The sequence below is a fragment of the Apium graveolens genome, chromosome 11 (assembly GCF_009905375.1).
Source record: "Apium graveolens cultivar Ventura chromosome 11, ASM990537v1, whole genome shotgun sequence".
In the NCBI taxonomy this organism is placed as follows: Eukaryota; Viridiplantae; Streptophyta; class Magnoliopsida; order Apiales; family Apiaceae; genus Apium; species Apium graveolens.
In genome coordinates this window covers 197,573,392-197,600,882 of record NC_133657.1, presented here as the reverse complement: position 1 = coordinate 197,600,882, position 27,491 = coordinate 197,573,392, and the positions used below count along the sequence as shown (strand labels likewise).

At 33.4% G+C, this 27,491-nt stretch overlaps 2 non-coding genes across 2 annotated transcripts; both read right to left on the bottom strand.

The window, feature by feature from the left end:
* Positions 1-21,886: 21,886 nt before the first annotated feature.
* LOC141698999 (small nucleolar RNA SNORD24) lies at positions 21,887-21,976 on the bottom strand. The gene has a single exon (XR_012565492.1). It is a non-coding gene; the product is annotated as a small nucleolar RNA SNORD24 (small nucleolar RNA).
* A 66-nt stretch (positions 21,977-22,042) lies between these two features.
* Positions 22,043-22,125, bottom strand: LOC141699132 (small nucleolar RNA R12). The gene has a single exon (XR_012565617.1). It is a non-coding gene; the product is annotated as a small nucleolar RNA R12 (small nucleolar RNA).
* Between the last annotated feature and the right edge of the window lie 5,366 nt (positions 22,126-27,491).

Sequence of the window (27,491 nt, the reverse complement as noted above, 5' to 3'; positions counted from 1 at the left end):
CAAAATCAAAAAGAAACCAAGGCATTGTTCTTCATGCTCTCGGCCAAAACAGAACCAGAACACTAAAACTGCTGTATCTCCTTCATTTCTCACTCAAATATTGTGTTCTATAGCTCATTGGAAAGGTATTGAGATGGCCTACAACTCTTGTTCACAAGTCTCGTCCAAATAATCATGGTAAGACCCTCATTTGTACAGTTCTTTAAATCGGACTTTTAGAAACTTCAAAGCCTAACTTTGTGTTCTTGATTTCTTTGGAAAGATCAAGCTTGTAGGAGGCTCCCTAAGGCTTCCTAGCAACTTAACACCTCCCAAGGAAGGTATAAACTTCAAACCCTAGCCTTTACTTTATTTGTTAGTAAGTTTAATGGTTGTTGTTGTGAAATGAGAAGCATGGATTGTGATTATTAGTAGTTTGGTTTGATTTGGAAGTGTTTTGGTAATTGAAGCTTGATTATAGTTCATAGGTCTTGATTGTGGTTGTTTGAGTTGAAAACCTTGGAGATTATGGACTGATGTGGTATGGTTTAGGTGAAGTTTTGTTGTATTGATGGTTATGAGTTGGTTGGTGCTTAATTGGAGTAGTTTAAACATTGGTAATCGCGTAAACATAGCCTTCGTAACGTCCGATTTTCTTTGGACTGTTTTTGTGCATAATATTAGGACCCGAGAACCCCCTGCTAGATTATGACCACTGCCATGTTTAGATAGCTCATGTTACGAGCTTCGTTTTGATATGTAGTTCGTTCGATTCCGATGCACGGTTTAGGAGAAACGACCGTTTCAAGTAACGGCGTTTCGCGAACGAAACTTTTCCCCTCGCCTTACTTTGAAACATAGGTTAAAGACCAAAAAGGGTTAACTAATGTATGAAACACTTATGGTAAGTGTGTTAGGCAGTTGGTAAGACACTCGCGAAGGAATCGCCTTAAAACTCGTAAAGGTTAAATTATTAAAAATGGTGGAGCCGAGGGTACTCGAGTGACTTAAGAGAATCAGTAAGCGCAAAACAAGCGTTAGAGTCTAAGTTAGTTAAAGTATAGATTTACAAGTGACTTTGGTTTAATTCCAACTTACTTGTTGTTTATAGGTTACCAGACTCGTCCCGAGCCTTTTATCACCCCAAGTCGCTCAGGCAAGTTTTCTACCCGTTATAACTGTTGTTGTGATGTATATGTGTATATGCATGATCTTGTGATAAATGCATATTTGTTATTAGCAAATTCTTGCGATATATTGTAGCATGTGATATGGTATATATGCATGCCTGTTTCGTATTCTTTTCATATATATCTGTTGATTCAGTTGTTAATACCTATGCTAGAGAATAATGGTAATTTGCATATACCCTTGGTATAGGGACCCAAAGGTGAAAACATTTTCTAAAACCGGGAGTCGAGGATCCCGAGTAGATTTTATATATATATATATATTTATATATATATGGTTATAGTTTTCCAAACTATTAATCGAATAAGGTTTATTCGATAACTTTATTTTATTAATGAATATTATCTTGAATATTCATTCGAGGACTTATGACTCCTTTATATTATTTATTGAATATTACTTGGATATTCATTTGAGGATGTATGACTCCTTTATTGTATTTAATGAATATTATTTATAATATTCATTCGAGTTATTATGACTCCGCTTATTACTGAAATATATTCTTTATTTCATTAGAGAATAAAGTGTTAATAATCAAACTTATTTTCGATTATTCAAATAAAGATAATACTTTCATATAAGTATATCTTTGGTTATTTAATGTTTATTTCAAGTATAAGTTTTAATACTTCTACTTCAATTATTTTTATAAAGATTATTCTTTATGGGAATATTATTTAAATAATAATATTCAGATATTTTCTAATATATGGGAACTGATTTACTTCATTAAATCAGCTTTACTCCAAACACTCTTTAAAGTGTTTTCGAGTCTTCAAAATGATTTTTAAAAGTTAGAGCGGATCCCAAAACTCATATTTATATTTAAGATCTTCCTTTTTAAGGGGATTTAAATACTCGCTCAAAACCTGGGGAATCCGGCTCTGTGGTGTGTTTTATATTCGCAACGAGGTTGCAGTTTTGGTAAATGAATTGATTACTTGCCCAATGTTCGGGAAGTAAGCCCATAACTGAGTCGGCATAAGCGACAGGCCGGGGTACGGTCTATGAAAGTGTAAGTGGCTGGGTGGCAGTCCATCAACGCGTGAGGGGCCGGGTAACGGTCTAGCGCGAGGTCCTAATGCGGCCAGGGTGATGACCGGTGAGGAATTCATCCATCTACAGTAAAAAAGGTTACTTATTGGTATCTTTGCCTGATCAGCAAGATATCTGGTTTATGCCAAAATTCTTTTCCTTTCCAAAATTCATTGGATGTTTCAAACTCTGTTCATACTTTACATAACAGAGGTTCCAGGAAATGTTTAAGAGATATATATATGTGGATATATATATATCAGGACTAAATAAAGTATCTCGTAACTTTATTTCATTCAATAATATTTCAAAGATTGAATCTATTCAAATCTTGTCTTGTAGTCTCATCTATGTGATGAACTTTTAAAACTGATTATAACTTGAACGGTGGTAGTTCAAGTAGTATTGGGAAAGATATAAGTATATTGGGGTATTTGGTAACCTCATCTTTTAAACTTATATCTAATTAATAAGTGTCTTATGAATGACAAAGATTTTCAGAAAAACGTTGAGACAAGGTTAGATATATGAGATCACCTTGCAACGATATTTTTTTATACAGTTATACACTGGGACTTTGTGTATATTATGCATGGAAGAGGACTTCCAATATTTTGAAAAGTATATATGTATATATACTGAATATTTTGCGATTTCATCGCATTAAAATATCAAACTTGGTTCATTTCTTTTGACCAAGACTTTCATGAGTACTATGAGAAGGCTCATATACTATTAATCATTATACATATTATTTTGGTGGGCTTGCTGCTCACCCTTGCTTTCTTCTTTCATCACACAACAACAGATAGAAAAGATGAACAGAACCAAGCTCCCGATTCGCAAGCGATTAGGAGACGTTCCGCAGTTTTCTAGAAGCATTGATGCCGCCGTAGCTGAGGTAGGAACTACCAATAGGCTAGGCTTTCAACTTTTGATGTACCAGATTTATTTATATTTATGAATTGTAATAATGGCAAAGAAATGTAAATTTATTCAGAAAACCTTTTAAGGTGTATTGGCAGATAATTGTGGAATAAAATGACTTGTGGTTATTTTTGGATGTTCATCTCTGAGACTATAACGTGTGGTGTGTGTGTTTATTGTGGGGTCACAGTACAGAGTAGTTGAGTAATTATTAAGATTGGGTGTTATTAAGGGAAATGGAACTCGTGACGACCCGGATCCCCGACCCCGGATCTGGGGGTATTACAGAAATGGTATCAGAGCTAAGCGTTATAAACCTCAGAGATGATGGGACGTTAAGATAATAAGTTCACTAAGATAATAAGAACTCTTTCCAAGTTCATAGTCGGGCTACCTAACGTAGTACTGACAGTTAAAACCCTTATGGGAACCCTTATAAATATCGTGATAGGAGCGTAATTTGTTATCGTATATGGTAGCGGGACTCCGAACCCTGAGGTTGAGGAGCAACATCGCGATGATATTTTATTACTAATTGGAGATCGGATTGTGGATCCGATAGAGTGTCCTAATGCAGGACCGGATGATGTTGATATTGAGAATTTTGCGGTTGAGGATGTTGTCCTAGAAGGGATAGTTGTTGAGGAGGATCCCATGGAGGATCCTGACAAGAATGAATAAAGGACCACTGAGGAATTGATGACCATGGTTAGGGCAACTACCAGAGGTAGGATTGGCCGGTCACTACCGGAGGTTCGTTCAAGTTGTAAAGATAGTAGCCCCTTTAACGCGGCTTACTCGTAAGACTGAGAAGTTTGAATGGACAGAGAAATGCGAGAACAGCTTTCAAGAACTGAAGCAGAGGTTGGTGATGGCCCCTATGCTGGCGTTGCCGGATGGAAAAAGGAGATTTTGTGATTTGTAAGTGACGCTTCGCATAAGGAATTAGGGTGCTTCTTAGCACAGCAAGATAATCGCGTCTGCGTCAAGACAATTAAGGTAATATGAAATTCGATATCCCCGCCCATGAGCTTAGGCTTGTGGCAATAGTTTTACCCTAAAGATTGGAGGCACTACTTGTATGGAGAGAAGTGCGAGAATTACCTAAGCCATAAGTGCTCTAGTACATTCTTACGTAGAAAGAGCTCAACATACGCCAGAGGAGGCGGTTAGAGCTAATCAAGAATTATGATTGGGAGATTCTTTATCATTCGGGGAAAGCCAATATGGTGGTTGATGCCCTTAGTAAAAAGGAGAGACTCAAGATGATAATGTCTTTTGGAGAGTTTATAAGAGATTTTGAGAAAATGGAAATAGTAGTGAAGGTAACCGGAGCCGGTACCGAAAAGCTGTTTGAGATAGCAATACAGCCCGAATTATTGGAAAAGATTATATTGTGCCAGAAAAAGTTATGAATGAAGGCAGAGAGCCAACAAATAGATAAGAGGTTAATACCGAGAAAGATGAGAAGGGAATAATGAGGTATTCCTACAGAATTTGGGTTCCAAATGTTCAAGAGCTTAAAGATGAGATCTTAGATGAAAGCTAGTTTGAGGAATAAGATTTAGAGCAAACCCTGAACGTGATAGTCAGGGAGGTCGCCATCAAGATAGAAGGAACCCATGACATAATGGAGTGGAAAATGAGGATTTTAAATTAAAAGATGACCCCAATTATGGGGAGTAGGATGAAACATTTCATACTAAGGAAACAAAAAGTCGAGTAAGGAAAGGAGACCCGAGATGGTACCCCTATACGACAATTCATGGACCTGTCTAAAAAGAACTTGGACTATTATCCCCAACCACCACCCTGAGGAGACAGTACGGTGAGAAATTCTTTCAGGACCTTTAAGTCGCTAAGCTCTCAGAGTTCCATGGAACAAGCTGACCCAGCCGAGGCAAGAGCCTGGCTAAAGGAAATATAGGAATCATTTGAGATTCTAAATGATTGACGAATCTCAAAAGGACTGTTTTTATCACTTACCCTCCTAAGAGAGAGGCCACCCGCTGGTGAAAGACCAAGAAAGGCACGGAGCCAGAGGTTAGAATAAACTGATTTAAGTTCAGTCAATTGTTTTCGGGAAAGTAATTCCCAAAGATAAGGAGATAGTGTAAAAGCTTTGGAGCTAGAACAAAGGCAGACGAGTATGATAAATTATGAATCTAAGTTGTAAAAGTTGTCAAGATTCGTTCTGAGGATACGAATCCAGAATGACGGGATGTTTGAAATCAATGTTTATGTTGTGTTGGTCCATGAAATAACGATAAGAGAAAGGAAAATAAAAAGAAACTGAAGTGGAAAGGAATATAAAGGCAATAGAGTTTGAGGAATGATAAAGGAATTGGGTATGAGGAAACCCTAAAGACTCGTAGCAATAGAAATAGAAAAAGTATGTAATCGTCAGGATGAGGGTGATTCACCATGAGTTAAAATTGCTGGGTGAAGGCATAAGAGATACATATATTTTATCCCCTGTAAGTTGGGAGGATTTGAGGAAAACTTGAGATAGTTCGAAGGTTAAATATGAGACGCGGATAGACTGAGGAGACAAGGAAGTAAGAAATTAGGAAAATTGGATGAAGGAAGTGTCCTTCAAGAATGTGAAGTGTAAGACCGGTGGCTTGATACCCAGAAAGGGAGACACCAGGTATGAGAGATATCCCAACATTGAGGTGACTGTTGAGAAACAACAAAAGTAAATAAGGAATTATTAAGAAGAAGTTCACGTTGAACACGACCAATATCTTCCAGAACATCCTTGTTATCGTTACCAAATTAGGCAAGACAAGCGAATGACCATTGTTATCTTTTGGAGGCCATATGGATTGACCTCAATTTGAATAAGGATGCTATTATGAAGTTAGGTATAGACTATCGAGGTGGGAATGATTGAATAAGATACCCCTATCAGGGATATATGACTTTATTTATCCATGGAAGGATGCTTGTACCTTTTTAAAGGTGGAATTAAGGATAGAACATCGGTAACTTAAAACGAATCCTAGGGGAATGCATAAAGGTTGGAATTTCACCCTTAATAGGGACAGTATGAGTTTTGACAGTATGATTGGGAAAGGGTTAAGGTAACAACAACCTTTAAGAATCAGTGGAGAGATTTTGCAGAAGTATATAGACAATGGTTCTACTATTAGTAAATGGTATTGTGATATGCCCTGTATCTAGGGAATACAGGAGGAACGATTAAAGGATAACCTTAGAGGTTTTATAAGGAAAAAGGTAATATTCAAAATTCTCAAGAATAGAAATGTGGATAAAGGAAATATGACGTAATTATAATGATGCCAAGTGGGGCACGTGTTAAACCACGAGAAAGTATGGATCGAACCAGTAATGGTCGAAATTGTTCAGGGCAATTAGGACTTAAGAAAAAAAAATGTTCTAAGTATGATTGAGAGTCAGTCTTGACAGTGATTAGCCTCTAAAGAATGAGGCAATAACTTATGGAAAAATGGTTATATTTTTTTTTCCCATCTGATTTTAAGGAAAACATCTTCACTCAAGCAGTGATCGGAAATAAGGTAGAAAATTTATTTGGAGGTGGTTAAAATGACATTGACTGTAAGGAAATTTTACTATCAGGAAAGGCCAAAGAGGTGGCCGACACTTTAAAGGTAAGTGGATAATTATAGGCGCTTGTGCCAAAAAAAAAAATACAGTGATGATGGTTAAAACTGTGAAGGTTGTATTATGGTTTGGAAGATTGACATTCCTTCTGATGACTGTGCAATACCCAACCGAAATAGTAGTTAGTAAAGGTTTAATTCGTGTAATCGCCATGAGCGGGCTATCTATCTTAGAAGGTACTATCTTGAGAATGAGCCTGGACCATGTTTCAAAAAGGACTAGATGAACCCTTGAGTTAATTCTTCTATTTAGGGCGTATGATTAAGAATGGTATTAACCTGCTATCGTTGCTTTGATTGAAACTCTTCTGCACTTTTATCTGCTTCATGTCATGTATGTATGTCAGGATCAGGAGTGTTCTTCATGAATCAGGAATGGTGATTATGTTACCTCCTTAGAAGGATTTGATACGAGATGTATGGACTCTGTATGGTTAGCTATTAAGACTTCAGGGAAAATGAATGACTACAGTGGGTCAGTGGTGGACCATAGTAAGGCAGCAATGATTCTGCGAGTAGTGAGCTGATTACAACCATGAGAGTTGTATTGGAATGGGTGTTGAGATTGAGTACCACTAATCGGGTCGTGGTAGTGTATAAGTTATCATTGATAGACTAATTAAGTAGAGTATCTACCTGGTGAATTATTATTCTTTCTTATCAATAGAGAGTCGTATTATTATACGAGGAAGGTTGCGGTGCAAGCATAGAATTCTAGTAGCGATGATGTATAGAATGAGATCCCAAATTCGATTTTCGATGTCGAGGGAGTTTCAAAGGTGATTGTGTATAAGCTCGAGGAAGAGCATGGGTCCATAGAATGATGAACGGAATAGAAATATTTAGGCATGTGAAATAGGATGCTATAATACTTGATGTTGATATAAATACATATATGTTTTGTTCTCCTATGACAAACCTCTATAGTTCAGAGGTAGGTTCCAAGCCAGATATTTTGTGGCAGTATATTTTTTTTATATATATACAATTCTCTTCAGTTCGTTCTTTTCTCTTCTTTTCATTTCATGTAATTTGAGAAGAACAACCCTTCCAGAAGGGGAGGTATTGCCGAATGACTATCTATCTGTGTGATAAAAGCCGAGTAGGATACCAGCTATTGTTTAATTGCTTGTCAAGTACTAAAGGCTGGCCACCTTCTGTACTGACTATGCGATATAACAAGTGTTCATGATCATAGTGATCTCTCAACAAATTCCTTTACTTCTATATGATTAATCAAACTTTGGAAAATAGAAATAACTGAAAAAGGAGTAATAAAGTGGTGGTAGTATGCGGAATGGGAACACATTCGTGATACTAAGGTTGACGTGGTTATTAAAAGGTTATAGAACGCTAGCGAGCAAAAGTATAACCCGTATAATATTAGGAACGGAAGGTAGTAGCGATTACGAACTGGAAAAGAATGGGTATTGAGAAGCAAGAGTTCTAATGATTGGAAGCTATGATGAGAGTCTGTGTAATAGACTTGAAAGAATTTGGAATGATCACTTAATTCGGATTGAGTTATCTTACGACAATAGATCATATGTCATTATCGAGATGTCGCCTTATGAGATCCTTGAGGGAAGACAATGTCGATCTCCCTTATGTTAGGATGAAGTTGTAGAGCGCAAGATGCTCGGACCCGCAGTAGTCCAAAGGACCAAGGATATGATAGATCTAATCAGAGGACGGCTGGTAGTAGCCCAAGATGGACATAATAAGTATGTTGATTTGACACGAAAGGATAAAGAGTATGAAATAGGGGACCTAGTAATGTTATATGTATCCCTTGGAAAGGATTGATGAGGTTCGGAAAGAAAGGAAAGCTAAGTCTACAATTTGTTGGACCCTTGGATATATTAAGACGTTTGGGAAGTTAGCATATGAGCTAGCCCTAACCCCGAACATGTAGCAGGTCGTAACGTGTTTCACATATCAATGTTAAGGAAGTGTAATTCAGATGCCAGATAAATAGAGGCACATGAGCGCATAGATATGCAACCCGACGTAATCTATATGGAGCAACCCAGAAGGGTTATAGAGTGAAAAGGAACAAGTGCTTAGGAGAAGGATTATCAAACTAGGCAGAGTTTGGTGGTAGAACCACAATGTGGGAAAATTGACTCGAGAGTTAGAAAGTGTAATGCTAAGAAAGTATCCCCATTTGTTTTCTATCTGATTCTGGGACGGAATCCTTTTAGGAGGGGAGACTGTAATAACCCCAATTTTTGAGAAATTTTGAAACCCTTATGAATAGTGTTTTTGCTGAACGAGAAAACTTTTCATGCCACGCTATGTAGGGGTTCTGTTATTGATCTTATGGGATATTATTAGTACTCTATGTGGTATATAAGTGTATGTAAAGATCGTCAGAATCCAATTCCGAACACTTTGATTTTTCCCGGAAATCCACAAGATACGGAGAGAATTGAGTATAAGGTAACAGGATAAAAAGGATTTAAATTAAAGGATTATAGGAGAGGATCATAAAAGGAATATAATATATTGAGAAAGGTTAAGGGAACCTAAGTAATAAGATCCCGGGTATGATCCCTCAAACGATAAACGAGAACGAAAGATAAGCGAACCGTAAAACAAATAAGTGACCAAGAGACAAGCTTGTACAAGAAGCCAGGGATTGTGACATCATCAAACCACAAGGTGTGGACAAGTGGGAGCATTATGACATGTGCAGGATGACACAAGCATGACATGGGAAGGAAGGAGGTGTGGTTGAATGAGAACCACACAAATTCAAGGGCAACAAGGTAATTGACTAAATAAAACACAAAAACAAAGCAACCAAGCCAAGTAAAATCATTTTCATCAAAATCAAAAAGAAACCAAGGCATTGTTCTTCATGCTCTCGGCCAAAACAGAACCAGAACACTAAAACTGCTGTATCTCCTTCATTTCTCACTCAAATATTGTGTTCTATAGCTCATTGGAAAGGTATTGAGATGGCCTACAACTCGTGTTCACAAGTCTCGTCCAAATAATCATGTTAAGACCCTCATTTTTACAGTTCTTTAAATCGGACTTTTAGAAACTTCAAAGCCTAACTTTGTGTTCTTGATTTCTTTGGAAAGATCAAGCTTGTAGGAGGCTCCCTAAGGCTTCCTAGCAACTTAACACCTCCCAAGGAAGGTATAAACTTCAAACCCTAGCCTTTACTTTATTTGTTAGTAAGTTTAATGGTTGGTGTTGTGAAATGAGAAGCATGGATTGTGATTATTAGTAGTTTGGTTTGATTTGGAAGTGTTTTGGTAATTGAAGCTTGATTATAGTTCATAGGTCTTGATTGTGGTTGTTTGAGTTGAAAACCTTGGAGATTATGGACTGATGTGGTATGGTTTAGGTGAAGTTTTGTTGTATTGATGGTTATGAGTTGGTTGGTGCTTAATTGGAGTAGTTTAAACATTGGTAATCGCGTAAACATAGCCGTCGTAACGTCCGATTTTCTTTGGACTGTTTTTGTGCATAATATTAGGACCCGAGAACCCCCTGCTAGATTATGACCACTGCCATGTTTAGATAGCTCATGTTACGAGCTTCGTTTTGATATATAGTTCGTTCGATTCCGATGCACGGTTTAGGAGAAACGACCGTTTCAAGTAACGGCGTTTCGCGAACGAAACTTTTCCCCTCGCCTTACTTTGAAACATAGGTTAAAGACCAAAAAGGGTTAATTAATGTATGAAACACTTATGGTAAGTGTGTTAGGCAGTTGGTAAGACACTCGCGAAGGAATCGCCTTAAAACTCGTAAAGGTTAAATTATTAAAAATGGTGGAGCCGAGGGTACTCGAGTGACTTAAGAGAATCAGTAAGCGCAAAACAAGCGTTAGAGTCTAAGTTAGTTAAAGTATAGATTTACAAGTGACTTTGGTTTAATTCCAACTTACTTGTTGTTTATAGGTTACCAGACTCGTCCCGAGCCTTTTATCACCCCAAGTCGCTCAGGCAAGTTTTCTACCCGTTATAACTGTTGTTGTGATGTATATGTGTATATGCATGATCTTGTGATAAATGCATATTTGTTATTAGCAAATTCTTGCGATATATTGTAGCATGTGATATGGTATATATGCATGCCTGTTTCGTATTCTTTTCATATATATCTGTTGATTCAGTTGTTAATACCTATGCTAGAGAATAATGGTAATTTGCATATACCCTTGGTATAGGGACCCAAAGGTGAAAACATTTTCTAAAACCGGGAGTCGAGGATCCCGAGTAGATTATATATATATATATATATATATATATATATATATATATATATATATATATATATTTTTATATATATGGTTATAGTTTTCCAAACTATTAATCGAATAAGGTTTATTCGATAACTTTATTTTATTAATGAATATTATCTTGAATATTCATTCGAGGACTTATGACTCCTTTATATTATTTATTGAATATTACTTGGATATTCATTTGAGGATGTATGACTCCTTTATTTTATTTAATGAATATTATTTATAATATTCATTCGAGGTATTATGACTCCGCTTATTACTGAAATATATTCTTTATTTCATTAGAGAATAAAGTGTTAATAATCAAACTTATTTTCGATTATTCAAATAAAGATAATACTTTCATATAAGTATATCTTTGGTTATTTAATGTTTATTTCAAGTATAAGTTTTAATACTTCTACTTCAATTATTTTTATAAAGATTATTCTTTATGGGAATATTATTTAAATAATAATATTCAGATATTTTCTAATATATGGGAACTGATTTACTTCATTAAATCAGCTTTACTCCAAACACTCTTTAAAGTGTTTTCGAGTCTTCAAAATGATTTTTAAAAGTTAGAGCGGATCCCAAAACTCATTTTTATATTTAAGATCTTCCTTTTTAAGGGGATTTAAATACTCGCTCAAAACCTGGGGAATCCGGCTCTGTGGTGTGTTTTATATTCGCAACGAGGTTGCAGTTTTGGTAAATGAATTGATTACTTGCCCAATGTTCGGGAAGTAAGCCCATCTAATTGAGTCGGCATAAGCGACAGGCCGGGGTACGGTCTATGAAAGTGTAAGTGGCTGGGTGGCAGTCCATCAACGCGTGAGGGGCCGGGTAACGGTCTAGCGCGAGGTCCTAATGCGGCCAGGGTGATGACCGGTGAGGAATTCATCCATCTACAGTAAAAAAGGTTACTTATTGGTATCTTTGCCTGATCAGCAAGATATCTGGTTTATGCCAAAATTCTTTTCCTTTCCAAAATTCATTGGATGTTTCAAACTCTGTTCATACTTTACATAACAGAGGTTCCAGGAAATGTTTAAGAGATATATATATGTGGATATATATATATATCAGGACTAAATAAAGTATCTCGTAACTTTATTTCATTCAATAATATTTCAAAGATTGAATCTATTCAAATCTTGTCTTGTAGTCTCATCTATGTGATGAACTTTTGAAACTGATTATAACTTGAACGGTGGTAGTTCAAGTAGTATTGGGAAAGATATAAGTATATTGGGGTATTTGGTAACCTCATCTTTTAAACTTATATCTAATTAATAAGTGTCTTATGAATGACAAAGATTTTCAGAAAAACGTTGAGACAAGGTTAGATATATGAGATCACCTTGCAACGATATTTTTTTATACAGTTATACACTGGGACTTTGTGTATATTATGCATGGAAGAGGACTTCCAATATTTTGAAAAGTATATATGTATATATACTGAATATTTTGTGATTTTATCGCATTAAAATATCAAACTTGGTTCATTTCTTTTGACCAAGACTTTCATGAGTACTATGAGAAGGCTCATATACTATTAATCATTATACATATTATTTTGGTGGGCTTGCTGCTCACCCTTGCTTTCTTCTTTCATCACACAACAACAGATAGAAAAGATGAACAGAACCAAGCTCCCGATTCGCAAGCGATTAGGAGACGTTCCGCAGTTTTCTAGAAGCATTGATGCCGCCGTAGCTGAGGTAGGAACTACCAATAGGCTAGGCTTTCAACTTTTGATGTACCAGATTTATTTATATTTATGAATTGTAATAATGGCAAAGAAATGTAAATTTATTCAGAAAACCTTTTAAGGTGTATTGGCAGATAATTGTGGAATAAAATAACTTGTGGTTATTTTTGGATGTTCATCTCTGAGACTATAACGTGTGGTGTGTGTATTTATTGTGGGGTCACAGTACAGAGTAGTTGAGTAATTATTAAGATTGGGTGTTATTAAGGGAAATGGAACTCGTGACGACCCGGATCCCCGACCCCGGATCTGGGGGTGTTACAGTTGTGGCTTGTTTTCATACTTTAACCTGTTGCAATCCGTAGTTAAGTAAAGTAGGGTCCTTGCAAATAATATTTTATATACAGGTTTATATTTTGTGTATGTGTTGTGGACCCCCAAACTTCTGACCCGGGTTTGGAGGGCGCCACAACAAGCTTCCTTTTCTTACTCCTTTCAAAGCAGTTTCACCATTCTTCTTGTTGATAATTGAGCAGTCTTCTTTTTCAAAATTCACCTTGAATCCCTTATTTGTAGATTTGCTGACACTTAGAAGATTTACTTCAAGTCTTGTAACTAGTGCAACATCATCTATAAAAACATTTCCTGAAACTAGCTTGTCATATCCCATAGTGAATCCTTTGTTGTTGTCTCCAAAAGTCACCAATGGGCCAGCTATCTCCTTAAATTGTGATAGCAGGGCCTTGTCACATGTCATATTTCTGGAGCATCCACTGTCAATAATCCATATGACTCTCTGCATCTTTCCCTGCACACAATAAGGATTAAGTGTGTTTAGCTACCCAAGCAGTGGTGGGTACTTTCTTCTTTTTCACAGAAGTTGCAGAAGTAGAATTTGATGATTCAAAAAGAACAGTATTATTTGATTGATTTGCATTTTCCTTTTTAGCTGTAGATACAAGATTAACTTTTTTGAGATCTACTCTCAATTTATGATAGCTTGTCATCACTTTCATATTGCAAATAATGCAATCAAATTTACCACGGAATGAATAGGGATCTTCAGTCAATGCCTCATTGTATTTACAAGCTCCCAACTTTGGCTCACTAACAACCTTTTTATAAAGGTGAGTTAGGTGATTTGTTGAGCCACATTTTTGACACTGCTTCCTGGAAGCATATACAATAAAAGCATAGTTGTTGCTCTTGTTCACACCTATTTTTCCATTACTATTTTTTTCTTTTTCCCAGCATTCTCAGTTTTGACCTGCTTGGTTTGTGTCTTGATAACTTGATTGACTATTGGTTTCTTTTTTGATTTCATTTGTAGTATTGGTTTCTGCATTTTTCTTTTCACTGTCTTCATCTGCAAGTTCTTACTTGATGACCAACTCAACCTCACTGAAATTAACCTCACATGCCTTGAACAAAGATGCATTTATTTTTCTCAGCACACTTGGGACATCTTGATCTGCAATTTATTTTCCTTTGTCACCTTCACTTTTCTTATTTCCGTTCAAGGCATCATAGTCCAAACCAATAGCTATATTAGCACATGGTTTATTTTTATCATGGTATTGTCCAACCAACTGAGATGCATTTTTCAAGGACTTCAATTTTACTTTATTCTTTTCCAATCTTTCCCTCAGCACTGCTTCAATTTCACTTGCACACTTTAGCTTGTTTTTCAGATATTCATTATCTTGCTTGACTGTTTCAAGCTCAACAAGCTGCATCTCCATCTCTTGCTTTTCAATCTCAAGCTTCTCTTTGATTTTTGACAGTCTACTAACTTCCTCAGTAGCTTCCACCATGCTTGTGTGGATGTGAAACATCTCTATACCCATCTTTTTAACAGTTTATTTATATTGGCTTGTATTTAAATCAATTGTGATTAGAGTCGGTACCTCTGATTTTGATGTGGATGATTCTCCTTACTTTAAAGTCATGAGTGCATAATTTCTAAATTATTCATTATCATCATCTTCATCAGTGTCATCCCAACTCTTGCCTTCAGCTATATAAGCATTTCCCTGTTATTTTCTCAAGAGAGCTTCATACTTTGCTTCCAATTCTAAGTATGCTTTTTCCTTCTTCACTTTCTTTGGCTTCCTACACTCAGTTGCAAAGTGGCCCAACTTATCACAGTTGTAGCACCTATTTTTGATATGTCAACAGATCTAGTTTTGTAGTCACCTTTTCCACCTGAGTTGAACTGAGTTTTTCCTTTCCATTTGTTGCTATTTGAGATTTGTCCCTTGCTCTTAAAGTATTTTGGCTTTTTCACCCTAATGTTAGAAAATTTTCTAGCAAGGTAAGCCATTGTTTAATCCATCTCATCTAGTTCACCAAGGGTGTAATATTCATCCTCTTCTAGCTCTAATATGACTTGTTTCTGGGGATCCTTGTTCATTTGCTCAACTGCATGAGTGACTGGAGTTTGAGCTTCCTGTTCATCTTCAAGCATTGTACTGTCATTGACCATCAAAGCACTAGATCCATCAACCACATATCTTTGGTTTGCCTTCAATGACTTTCTCTGCAATATCTCAAGCTCATATGTTTTCAAAATCTCATATAAGACCTCCAATGTCATTCTGCTTAAGTCTCTTTCTTCTCTAATAGCATATATCTTTTATTCAAGATGGTCAGGAAGGGTATGCAAAAATTGTAGGTTAACCTCCTCAGCTTCATAAAATTTATCATGAAGTTTCAAGTCATTAATCAATTTGTTAAATTTTTCAAAAACTGCAGTAATTCCTTCTTTAGGTCTAGCCATGAAACCCTTATATAGTGACACCAAGATTCTCCTTCGGTTAGATCTAATTTTCTCTATCCCCTCACATCGTATCTCAATTTTTTCCCAAATTTGTTTAGCGGAATCATAGTTGATAATGTTGTTGTACATTACATTATCAAGAGACTCAATTAATATGAGTTGTAAACTGCCATCCAGTGCAACCTTTTCCTTTTCAGGCTCTGTGTAGGTTAAGGGGTCTTTAGGTGCATAATGTGCTGGTATGACCATGTCTTCATCTATAGATTCAGAAACTCTCTCCCTAGTAATGAAAGGTCCATTCTTGAGAATCTGAACATACATGGGGTTGGCCATCCTTATGAACAACATCATTTTTTCCACAGTGTGTAGTTGATCTTGTCAAAAGCAGGTATCTTGATACTTGTCAATTTCTGAGCACTCATTCTTCCAAGATCTTTATCTGTTTACTTTCATATTTTTCTCCGATACCACTTGTTAGATATTGAATGCTATGAAATATAGCACAGAGGGGGGGTGAATGTATTTCTTGGATTTTTCTTTGTGTTAAGCTTTATGAATTATGGTTTGAACAAAGCAGTTAAGAAATATAGATATTATGTTAAACAAAATTCACACAAACACAATATATCAAAAACTCACTTAATTGTATTAATCAAGTTTGTCTTGCTACAAATCTGTGTTCTTAAGAAAATAAGAACTCGGCTTCTATCTTAAGAGAATACAAGAAAATCTAGATATTTTTGTTATCTCTAAACTAAGGACCCGTGCATGCTTTATATACTAGCAACACGGATTTACAAAACTTGGACTAAGTGTACTAAACCAATTTCTAAAGCAGCCTTGTCTATTTCCTTTTCTAGTATTAGAAAATATAGACAGAATCTTGTAGTTCTATGATCACCCTTTGTCCAGTGAATCTTGGCCCTTGATCTTGTATTCTTCACGCTATTTTTGTAGACTTTCAAATTCAGTGAATGAATTGTTTGTTGACTGATAATCTTGAATTTTGAACTTGTCTGTATTTTGAATTTGAGATAGTATGTCGAGATCTCCAATTGTTCTATAAATAAGTGACATATCGATAAGTATAATGACTTATCGATATCTCTGAGTTCACTATAGGTATATTTGACTTGTCGAGGTCTCCAGTTTTCCATATGTGAAATGACTTATCGATATCTCTGAGATCTCTACATGTAGAAATGACTTTTCGATATCTCTGAGATCTCTATATACGCAATTTGACTTAATCGATATCTCTGAGATCTCTAAATGAGAAATTGACTTGTCGATATATCCAGTTCTCTACATCTTCATTTCACTTGTCGATATTTCTAAGATCTCTACATGCATAAATGACTTGTCGATATATATCTTCAGTTCTCTATATCTTTATTTGACTTGTCGATATCTCTCAGACTTCTCTATAAGTCATTTTGGACTTCTCAACAAGTCATTTTGGATTTCTCAACAAGTCATTTTGGACTTCTCGAATAACCTCGATATACCTTGATTTGTGACTTGTCGATATCTTGACTTAGAACAACATTACTCACTCCAAGATTCTACATCTTTTCTGTGAGTCATGATCATGACTTGATCTTCTTTTAGAGTTTATTCCTTAGCTTGAAACTGTTCACAGGAAAAATCCCCCAATCTAATCTACTAAACACTTTTAAAGAATCAAGGAATACAATTACAAAATATAAATATTAATTATCATACAACTTAATCTTAGAGTTGTCAATATGTGTAATATCCCATATTTTCAGATATTATTATTATAATTATTTGGAATTATTTATGTGATTTTTATGTGAATTTTAGTTAATCATCTGATAATTGGAATTGGTGCTTGGGTGTTTATATGTGATATTATTTGAGTATTTGAATTTTTATATGTCCAGAATAAAATATAGATCATTGTGATATTTTTCTGGTAATTTTTGGACTGTTAGATGATTTTATAATGATTTATGTATTTATTAATTATTTTCTGAATAATTACAAAATTATTTTATAAAGCCGAGAATCGTTCAACTTCAACCATTTTTGCGTTTTTACAACCCGAAACTCTTCTGAAAACTCCTTCCTAACCTAATCTGGTAATTCCGTACATTTTCTGTGTTTTGACTTTTTCAATCCGGATTACGGTTTGACCCGTGTGCGGCCCGGCGCAAGATTTTCGATACGATAGTTATTTCGATAAATCAACAAAACCCGTATTCTCGAGAGACGCGATATTTTTATATTATTTTTGTATATGGTATTTTATGAAAAGCTCGGTTTTGATAATTATCCAATATTGGTATTGAATTGTATCGTTTTTATAGTTACTTAACGGCTAAGCAACTAATTTAAAGATCCAAAACGATCCAGAACGATCCAATATTCCATAAATATAAATATCCTATTTCTTATTTCGTTTATTCCGTTTATTCATTTGCAACCAGTTAAAATACCGTAAATACAGAGAAAACCCTAGAAAACCGATATGTTCCTGAGAATCAAATGTACGAACGAAGGCGTTATCGAACTCCGATTCGGGCGTGCAGCATATCAAAACGAAGCTCTCAAAATCTTCTTTCGGAATCAATCATCAGTTTATGCCCAGAAATCATGGTAATTTTCTTATTTATTTATTTATATTCGAATTATTTGATAATTAAATTATGAAAATTTGTTCTTGATGTTGTTGATATGATTTGATGATTCTATGTTGTAGAGCATGATTTTCTGGTCAATTTGGTACATTATACTTCAAAAATAGGGTTCAGTATCATATAGAAATTAAGGTTTGATTTTCTGAAAATTATGTGAATATGTGTTTTTGGTGTTCTTGAAGAATTCTGAAAATCAAAGTCAATTTTGAAGGTGTTATTGAACACCAAATCACAAGTATTTGTAGCCGTTTTGAAGCCCTCAATCTTCTCTATCTATATCTGCCATCAAATCATTTCAACAGTTGGTAAATTTTAAAATCGATTTTTAGGGTTAATATTCCAATTTTGGGGGTTTATGATTTAGTGGTTTTTGACTGTTTGTGATGATTGAATGTTGTTCCTGAGGTCACAAGGATTATTTTGGTATTTAATTTGTTGATTTTGGTTGAGTATTTGCTGAGATCGCTGTTTCGCCGAATTTTGTCACCGGTTTTGAATCGCTTTGCCGGATAAATCAGAGGGGAGATCGGTTGTTATTGTCGTGAATGGGTCTGTTTTCCTGAGAGTGTGTAGAGTCGAATTGGATGGAAAACTGTATTGAATGGTGTCATTTTGGCTGGGGTTCGGACTCGTCGGAAAGCTTGGTGGCCGCCGTTAATGGCGGCCGGCCACCGGAGTTGAAACGGTGAAGACGACAGGGGCAAATTACAATTTGACCCCTGAAGTTTCCCTGTTCTGCAGAAATAGTATTCTATTTTTAAAAACTTTCAAAAATCATATTCCTATTTTATTATTTTCAAAAGTTCTATTTCCTTTTTATATTAATTTCAGAAATTGTTTTTAATTATTTTAAATTCCAAAAATTCATTATTTTAAATTCTGAAAATTTATTTTAAATCCAAATTATTTAGTTAATTAATTTTAGTTGATAATTAATTATTTAATTAGTTAATTAATTTAAATATTAATTAATTAATTTAATTAGTTATTAATTAATTTTAATTGATTATTTAATTAGATTTAATTATTTATTCTTGATTTAAAAATTCTGAAAAATAGTTTTGAGCTTTAAAATATTATTTTAAATTATTTTCCAGGCTCGATAATTCTTATAAAATTATTTTCGGGTGTTCGAGCACTATTATTTAATATAAAATGATTCGGAAACTGTTTTAATTCCGAAAAATATTCAAAAATTCTTATTAAATCAACCGTTCGTCCGTTTAATACGAAACGAACGCCTCTAGACTCAGAAAAATATTCTGCTTTCATTAAAAATACTTTCGAGACCCAAATACTTTTGTTTCGAAAGGTCGCTTATTTTACGAATCATTCTGAGTCAATTTTTGATCGATAAATCATATTTTGACCCGATTTCAATTTTAAACGTTCTGAGTCGAACCTTTTGACGAACCGAGTCATATGTGATATGAATTATGTGATATATGAGTTATGTGCTTATGTCCTATGTGAATTATGTGTGATATGAATTACATGTGTAAGTGGGTCAAGAGTCTTGTATTTGACTATCTTCTCTATGTGTGGGCTATCGTATGGGTAGGCGATAGGGTTTTGACGCGCAGTTCGTCAAGTAATTATCGTTTAGACGATTAAAGTGTGATCTTTTAATTATAGATACGGATCGTTCGAGTTGATCAGGACAAGACGTTGGATAAGAAATGAGATGGAATATTGGGTATCTGGCTTCTAGCAATCGCAGGAGCAGCATATCAGTAAAATATTGAAAAGCAAGACGGAGATGTTTGGAGACAGAATGTCAGAATAGATGCGTCTTTGCGAGTGTGACTAACTACTAAATCTTAAAGGCAAGTATATCTATCATCACTTATTGTTCAAGTGATATTTATTTTAAATCTTATCATGCAAGTATTGTTTTTCTCAGTACGGAATAGATAAATGTTTTACATATCGCTGAATTAAATAATTTTGTTTATGCAAATACTCATCTGTTATTATGTTCAGAATAGGCAGGTGATTTTACTTATTCAATTATCGGATTTATAAATATTTTAGATTTTGAGAAAAGTGATTTGGTTGCGAATATTCCTACCCAAGAATTGGGCGAATAAAATTATTTCGGGTGTCGATTATTATGACCCCATTTCAATAAAAAGGTTTTAAGATTGGATCATAATTGCGTAAGTGACCGAGACGGACGGTTCAGCGGAGGGCTATTTCTAAGTGCCATATGGAATATTATGACACAATTTTTGCCACAGGCGGGTATATTGCCTTTTTGTTTGAGTACTCATATTTTTGGGGTCACGTTTCTATGAATCATGACCTTGTGCTATCACACGGGCTGATCAGCATGTGATAGTACGTCCGTCGGAGGATGATCCCAGTCTAAATTATCATAACATTTTTGATATTCATAGAATAAATGATTTATCAACTGTTTCTGTTTTGGAATAATGGTGAAAAGCAGTTTTGATTCAGATTGTGATCTATGCTGATACTTACGTTGTTGTTAATATCAAAGGTGGTATTAGTATAGATGATTGATGTTGACTTCAGCATGGGTGTTGTGAGCATCAAATTTCGTATTGATATCTAATTTGATATGACAGCAAAATAAGTATTAATTTGAAGAGTTCAGTTTTGAGTAAAGTTTATGATTTAATCCATAATCATTGTTTCTTATTATTATTGTTTACGATATTTCCGTAAACACTGTTTTACGAGTTTGATTCTCGTCAAGATTCAAAGTATTGCTGAAGCATTTCGCTCAAAAATATCAAAATGGTTTTTAAATACAATTAAGGAATCAATTATGGGGTTCCTCCACTAAAATTTTATGATTCAGCAATTATGATTTTAAAATATTCTGCGCTATTGCAGATGTCGGTTTTATATCAAAACGGCCCTATATATGTTATAATGATCTTACTGAGCATTTCTTTCGCTCATACTTGCTTATTTTCAAATTTAACCTCCAGTGAGGATTAGCTTGCGTTGTTTAGCTGCGTAATTCGAGGAAGCAAAGAAGAAGCTTTTGGAAGATGGTTGGTCCAGGGTTTGCGAACTAGTGTAAGTTCTATTGTGTAAAGTTGTTTATATTATATTATATTATAGTTGTGTTATTTTTGGGCCTGGTATACTTCCTTTCGAAGTTATACTAGGGGGTTTAGCTTTGAGTTTGGAATTTGTTGAAAAGAGTTTTAAAAGAAAGTAAAAATTTATTTGTGGAATTTGGATATCTTGTTTCTAGAACTGTAACCTTAAAAGATCTTGGATTAGTTTGGGGTCAATTATGCTAAATATCTTCCGCTGGCATTTATTTATTAATTAAATAGGTTAATTTGGATTGAGGTTTTATAGTGACGACCAAATCCTCTGACCCCGGTTTGGGGGCGTTACAATATGACTTAGTCTTGTTATTATACAGGCATGTCTTGCACAACAGATACTGCTATACCTAAGAAAAACTGCTTCAATAAGAAGAATTATTAACGATTACAGTGAACAAGACTTACCTATGGAACATAATTAATTGAATAATGCTTACATCAGGCTATCTAAAATGAATTTTGAGTTGCAATTACTACAACTTATTCTATAAGGTCTTTTTCCTGTTGAGCAAGACTTGTTTTGAATTTCAACTGTCAAAAGGCAAATTTCCTAAACAAATATAAAAAAGAAAATTATATTAAATAAAGTAAACAACCGAAGGGCCTCAGAAATCATGATGGATATATGTCATCAAATGGGGTTTAAATTCTCCATAAAGAGTAGCAAATATCTTTCCTTGCATCACCGGCCACCCTCTTATGCTTATTAATTAATTCTTTATAAACAAATTATTAAAACATATAATAAAAAAGAAGGGAGAGTCGGAAGTAGCTGGTTTACCAACATGAATAATTCATAGAATTCACAGGGAATCTGAATGATTTTTTTGCCACTCTCTCCAAATTAAATAATTAATAATAAAAAAATGTATCTACCTTGTCACCAAAGAATTTTATGAAGAATAATCCGGAGCTAAAGGTAGAAGCACATACATATTATATAAATACATACATCCTACACATTCATTATTGCCTAACGATGGATCCCTTAAATCCACCCCTGTTTTTGGAATTCGGTCTAGGAATTGCTATGTTTGCTATGAATAGCATAGTAAGTACCCGACAATTTATCATGTTACTTCTTTTTTTTGGGACAGTCATATTTTTAGTGTCCTTTCATTTTACAGTAATTGCAGACATCATTAGATTTTGAACCCTTAGGAACTTGTTTCTTGGATTTATACTTTCCCGACTTTTCATGTCCAGTACTCCTGCTAGCTACCAACCCAACAGCCTGATTATTTGCACGTGTATTAGTCGCCTTATGGTGCGGCTCTCTAGAATGAAGAGAATATCTAACCTCCTCTAGAAAAATAGTATTTTTACCAATAATAAAAGATTGCACAAATTCTCATATGATAATGGTAAGGAAACTAACAGAATTAAAGCAGCATCCTCATCTTCAATTTTAACATCAATATTACGCAATTATAATAAAATTGTATTCAACTAATCTAAGTGATCTCGAAGAGACATACCTTCATGCATTCGCAGACTAAACAGACGTTGCTTCATAAACAACTTATTTGTTAAAGAATTTGTCATGTAGAGACTTTCAAGCTTCAAACTAAACCAGATGTGATATCCTCCTCCGCGATTTCAGGTAATAATATCATTTGCAAGGCACAACAGAATTGTTGAGTGTGCCTTTTCTTTGAGACTGGCCATCTCAGCGCTTCCAGAACTAGCCAATTTCGTGTTCAACGGCGCCTAGAACCCCTGTTGCTTTAACAAGGCACGCATCTTAATTTTCCATACACTGAAATTATTTCTCCCAGTAAATTGGTCGACCTTCACGTTAATATTACAAGACATCTTTCTCCCCGAACTGAAATTAAAATCCTAGAATTAGAATCAGGTTATTGATACCTGTTTGTTATAATGGAAGCAAGAAAAATTATAATAAACATAAAGAAAGAACACAAATAGGCAGAAGAGAAAGTTTTATTAATCTTGAGTAATATAAATTACAACATACATGTTTAGGTTATGCCCAGATTACAACATACGTTTAGGTTATGCCGATACAGATTACGGATTACTCGTTCAGATTATGTTATAGAGAGTTTGAGTTTATATAATACTCTCTAGGCGGTTAGAGAAAAATTCAGAAAAATAGGTTTAAAATAGGTAATCCTCTAAAAAAACATATTCAAGCCATATCCTAACACTACTATTGTGAGGGAAGATGTAGGATCGATTGCTAAGAAAACCATTATCTTCATTTTTAATTTTCAGAAAATTAGTATTCAGTTAGTTAAGCAATCCGGGAACAAAACGGCTCATTACTTACAACGTTTATTTATTTTTTAACCTGATTATATGATCAATTGGGGGTTTATCTCGATTGAGTCTATTTTATTTTATTAATAAAATCTGTTTTAAATTTGACAAAAAAAATAATTACACGTAGTAGTAGCTAGCAGTCAAGTTGAGGATCAAAATATGATCTTTTGATGCTGCCACCCATTTTCTTATTTTAGCGTGTGTGTAATGCAGATGTACATAACATCACAGTCAAGTGATGAGTGACATAACTAGTTGCACTCTTAGTAGTCCATTAATCCATAGTGAATTTTATAGTAGTTGCTGGACAAACTGGGCGTGCAAACAAATTGCAGTAATCAATTGTTATGTGTGCCCAAGTGCGGATCCCGGCACCCAACTTTTGCCCTCGTGTTTTTATAAGAGCAAAGTTAACGGTGAGCTAAATATAAGTCTATTGCTGTAATTTAGCATAAAAATATATATTTATGTGTTAAAATAGCACCATGTCTCCAATAGTTTGTTCTAAATCTTATTTTAAATTTAGATAACTTTCAACATATAGTACACGTTTGATTACAAATTTAACTACTTTCCAAGTACCCCACACTTTTAATCTATTTCATCCATTTCTCCTATTTTTTCACTTTTTGATGAGTTGGCAATTATAGCACAATGCTATATCTGTGCTAAATTTAGCACAAATTATAGCATAGTTCTATTTTAGCACAAAGTTTAGCACACCATTGGATTGAGTTTTTTTTTATTTTTTGTTCTATATTATAGCTATATCACAAGATATAGCACACCATTAGACATGCTCTAATAATTAAAATTTAATATCTATGTTACTCATATTTTAAAAATATTTGATTTTATTGATTAATTTTTAATTAATTTTCTGCAAATTATGTTACTAATTTAATTTTTAAAATTTAATTAAATACTTTTGATCGGTATATTACAAATAAATTTATTATATATAATAGAATTTCAATTAAGTTTAAATAACTATAAATTATATAACATAATAACTGTATAATAACTTTTAAATTAGCAATAAAATAAGGATATTAAAATAAATTATAATTTAAAATATTAAAATACATCTGATTTTTTCTCCTATTAATCCAATTAACCTTATATCAATATCTTGACCGATTTATTCTAATTACAGATTTTTATAGCATTGATCTTACCCTTTAAGGTTTTCATTTCAATATAACTGGATTAATTTTGTTTTTTTATATATAAAAAGTTATACACTGCTTAATTTCTTTTCCTTCTGTCATCAATTTTAACACCTCTAGCAATGACACCTGTAACCTCTGTAAGTATATAGATATTAACAAATTCCACCTGAGATATAATAAATTAGGCGGCATCACATTTTCAGTCCAAGTGTTCTTATAAAAATTAGAACTAGTGGATCAGATTCAGAGCATTAAGAAATTGAGAGCTCATCTTGGATTCATGGTAAATTTAAATGACTCTGCATGAATAAGCTTACGGGTGATGAAATAAAAAGGCAAGTGCTCGAGCATTGACAATGAAAGATCATACAAGATATATATTTTTATAGATGAGATCTGAGGAGAATATTCTCGAGGCACTGCAACCAGGTTGCATTTTACAACAGGAGCTACCTGGCTAAGTAGCTAGACCCTGGACTTCTAAACACTGCAACTTTATGGAGTTATTTTAACGAAGTTATTTTAAGTTGAGAGAGTAGTGTTAAGTGTATAAAATTTAGTATAAAAAAGAGATAACTTGAATGAGTGATGCAATATATTTTGATTGGTCTTGTCAGCTAGCGAATATAGAGGGATCCGTTTCTATATAATTTTGTTATAAAAATTAGAATCTGCTAAGTAATAACCAAGAAATATTTCCGAACAAATTTCATATCCTTGATATTTTTGCTATGTTAAAATACAGAAGACTAGTGTTAGTTATACAGAATTTTGTACAAAATATATATATACAATGACATAACAATTGATGTGGGCTGTTTTAGTTGAACTCGTTGATGACTTAATGTAAATACAGGGGTTTCATTTCAATTAAAACTCATCATATATTATCATGTGTGCAAAATTTTATACACAATTTTATACACCAAACATTTTTCAATACAGAAAGCCCTTATATCATTACGTACTAATTTTATATTCTAGGCATTTTTTAAAATAGGGAAAAGCCTTGAATCATCCATTTATAAGCACGAGACAAATCAAACCTGCACTCAAAATTTTTTGAATGATTAAATTATCAAATGAAGAGATTTCAATTTAATTATCAAAGAATTTATACTCTTTATTAATAAGCAAAATCATGTATAATTTGGTTATAAAAGTACCAAGATACTAAATTATCAAAATACCAAATTTTGGTACTTACATCATGTAAGTTGACTTTTATTCTCTATAAATTTTGTTTTTTAACACAAGTCGACTTCTATTTTTTGTAAATTTTATTTTGTTTTTAGTTAGTGTTCATCCATCGTCTATTTATTTCATAAAATAAAAATATTTTTTAAATGATTTATAAATTATATTATATATTTGTTAAGTTACGTTAAATTAAGTAAAATAGCTTATATTTGTTTTAAATTTTGGAAAAACTACAAACTACTAGGTAAACTAATAATACGAATTGACTTATATTCTCTGTAAAATTTATTTAATTTTAATAAATTACATTAAGAATTTATTAAGTTATGTTAAATTAAGTAAAATAACACGTATATACTTTTATTTTGAAAAACTACTAACTACAAAGTAAACTATTAACCTGAATTGACCTATATTCTCCGTAAACTTTATTTTATATAGCATTATTTTAAAAATAATTAAATAATAGCAAATGACTTTAGTAACATTTATTAATTTCTAAACTGAAAATTATTGATTTAACGATCGTATTTGTTATTGTCCATCAAAGCGTTTATTTACTTTAAATTAAAAAACATATTTTACCAGTAACAGATTTATGGGTTGTATTTAGATTATATTAAGTAATATTAAATTAAGTTTAATAACATCTATTTACTTTTAATTTGTAAATTATTTTTTATCGATAATTAAATAATATTAAATAAACTATATTGAAAAGGCTAATTATAAGATAATTATCAAATTATATTATTTAACATTAAATTATCTAAAAAACAAATATGTGGTTCATAAGATAGAGATATAATTCGTTTCACAAAAATAAAACTAATATGTTAGATTTCTATATCAAGTAAAACAATGTAAACCTAGAATTAGAGTGGAGAATTTTATAACTGATTCGATTTTTTTTAACCACATAACTATTATTTGCAAGTAACAATTTAATATTTGATATTAATATATCAATTTTAATTTGTGTTTCGCACGGCTTATGAATAATTCTCTACAAATATTAATTCGACATTTTTAGTTTCGGGCCCATGTTTCGCACTGGTTATCAACTATCTATACTAATAAGCGTCTCAAATCTTGGTACTCACTTAAAATTATACAACTATTTTTAAAATTTTATGTAATAAAATCTCAACTAACAAAAATTAACTTCTACTCTATGTAAATTTTATTTTCCTTCAATATTTATTTGTTGCTGGAACATCCAGGTGTCGGTTTATTTTAAAATAATCGTATTAGTAAGTTAACATGTCATATTTATATAAGTAATTATGTGCATTCATAACTAGAACTATACGCTAAAATTTTAGAATTACACTTAACTTCGATTTTTTAACTACATATTTTAACAATATTTTATATATTATATTTAGATCTGTATTTTGCACGGATTATGAGTTTCAGTTTTATGCAAATAATAATGTGATTCTATTATTTTTAGATTCGGACCCGTACTTCACACGGATTACTAACTAATACGAGAATAATATTCAAAACCGCATAATACATAAATTCGATTAATTATAAGCACTA